General features: G+C 46.5%; 1 pseudogene; it reads right to left on the reverse strand.

Annotated features, from left to right (window-relative positions):
• Positions 1-1,427: 1,427 nt before the first annotated feature.
• LOC133765700 (protein lin-28 homolog A-like) lies at positions 1,428-2,062 on the reverse strand (annotated as a pseudogene).
• Between the last annotated feature and the right edge of the window lie 219 nt (positions 2,063-2,281).

The following is a 2,281-nucleotide window of genomic DNA, read 5'->3' on the forward strand; positions in this document are numbered from 1 at the left end:
ACTGGAAGGTGAGAATTTGGAAAGGTTAAGAACCCTTGCTTCATGTTTCTATCCCTGGACAACATAGGATAGGTATAGGGATATTGGTCTTCATACTCATCCTGAACAGCTCATATTTTTTACACACATGTGCACACACACACACACACACTGTTGTAGGCATGTTGTGCCTGGCCTAACCTAATGAAAGATGGATCTGTTATGTGAAGCAAAAGACCACGTGCTAGGTTTGGGCAACCCTAACCATTGCTTCCTCTTTGGGTCTTTTTTTTTTTTCTTTTTTTTTACCTGGCTCTGCATCCCTTAACTTCTCTGCTCCACCTTTTCTTATTTAGACTAATTCCATATTCCTGGGGTAGGAGTTTAAGTCCTGGGGCAACCCCATTAATATTTCATCTCCCATGAAACATTTTCAAGGTGGAGGGGGTATTAAGAGGACACTATAGCTAAAAAGCAAGCTCTAATAGGCAAAATGAGGTAGTTCAGTAGACTGTGCACTCCACATAGTTGCTCTCCATGGTGATAAAAAACAACAAAAAAGTGTTCCTGCTGTGTGAACGTGGAGCTGCTACACATGTATCCCTGAGACTGCTCATGTACCTGAAAACACAGTGCATGAATGAGGGTTTCAGAGTAAAATATACAAAAATACAAAACCATACTATTTATACTCAGAAAAGCAAGTTAAAATGCACAATACATCCAATACATCGTTTGCACACAGTACGGTTGGCATCCTGAAGAAAGTGTGACTCAAGGTGCAGTTATTCAAGAGAGCAAATAAATAAATCCCATTGGCTCAGAAAGGGATAGCAGTGAGTTTAGGAGCCACGCGTCTGCAGCTTGTCCCCTAACCACCCTTTTGCCAATCATCACTACCCATTGCTTGGAACAGTTCCCAGCATTGTATTCTAGGATTGGGTTATGAGTAAAAAAGATGTGGACAACCCTGCCTTACTCCTGAGAGATTCCCTCCCACTGAACAGCTTGTGGGTTGGGTCCAGTAATCTGGTCCTACAACTAATCATTTCACTCTGGTAAGGGAAGTATTATTCCATATTGTTCCTTGAAAGGGAAACAACTTCCCCATCCAGGCTATTTTCTAAAGCTGCAGATTTTGAGTGTGGGGCCTCATCTAAATCATGCAGGTTATAGGTGATGTCTTCCCATGCATTGGGTTAAAGCATGGTTGGAATTCCTTTGCCTCACTCATTCCTCCAAGCAAGAAGGAAGCAGGGAGAATGCTGTGGATCCCAGCCTAGGATCCTGTTAGTGACATTGCCTCCCAACCCATCCTGTCTCTACTTCACACTTGATCTTAGCCAAAAGGCCGAGAAGCGATGTGTCTCTACTTTCTCTACTCTGCACTTGATGCCTGCTCCTTGAAACGTTCTGATAGCAAAAGAAGAGCCCCCACCCAAAGTGGCTCAATTCTGGGCCTCAGGAAGTAGGGCAGGGCTGTGGGTCTCTTTTTCATCCTCCCAGAAGTTGGCAGGCTTCCCCTGGGAGCTGGAGCCTGCTGGGCCATCAGAGGGCACGAGGCCTCCATATGGCTGATGCTCTGGCAAAAGTGCCACATCTTGAACTGGGGTGGCAGCTTGCACTCCTTGGAATGATGGTCTAGACCTCCACAGTTGAAGCACCTGTCTCCTTTTGATCTGCAATTCTGCCTGTTCTTTCCTTTTGGTCACCTCTCACTCCCATATACAACATACAGGCCTACCCGGCCTGGAGACATGGATGGATTCCAGGCAATTGGCAGACTTCTTGAAGGTGAACTCCAGGGCTTCATTTTCCATCAGGCTCTGGAAGCCCTATATGTGCAGCTTGTTCTGGTGCACAACGATGTCCATTGGGGATCCAGCACAACCCCAGCAGCGTGGGCAGTGATGGACAGGAAGCTAAACCCCATGAGCATGTTGAACCACTTACAGATGCTGGCCCCGTGCAGCAGCTGTGGCTCATCCACCCCCAGTGCCCCATTCTTCACTGCCTTCTTGGGTGCTTTCTCCACTGCTGTGGTGCAGCCACCTGCAAACTGCTAGTTGGTAATGGAACCCATCATCGATGGCAGAGCCTGTGGCCCTAGAAATCTGGAGGTATTCTCTTACTTTTTAATTTGTGAGGTGGAGAGACAAAGATCCTATCTCTTTATTCGTTTTCCTAATACTGGACCTGGGCCACGGCCAGAGCCAGAAGCTGTGAATTCAATCCAATCTCTTACTTGGGTATAGAGATTCAATTACTCCAGCCATCAACACTGCCTTCTGGGATCTGCATT

This window comes from Lepus europaeus, chromosome 1 (assembly GCF_033115175.1).
Source record: "Lepus europaeus isolate LE1 chromosome 1, mLepTim1.pri, whole genome shotgun sequence".
Classification (NCBI taxonomy): Eukaryota; Metazoa; Chordata; class Mammalia; order Lagomorpha; family Leporidae; genus Lepus; species Lepus europaeus.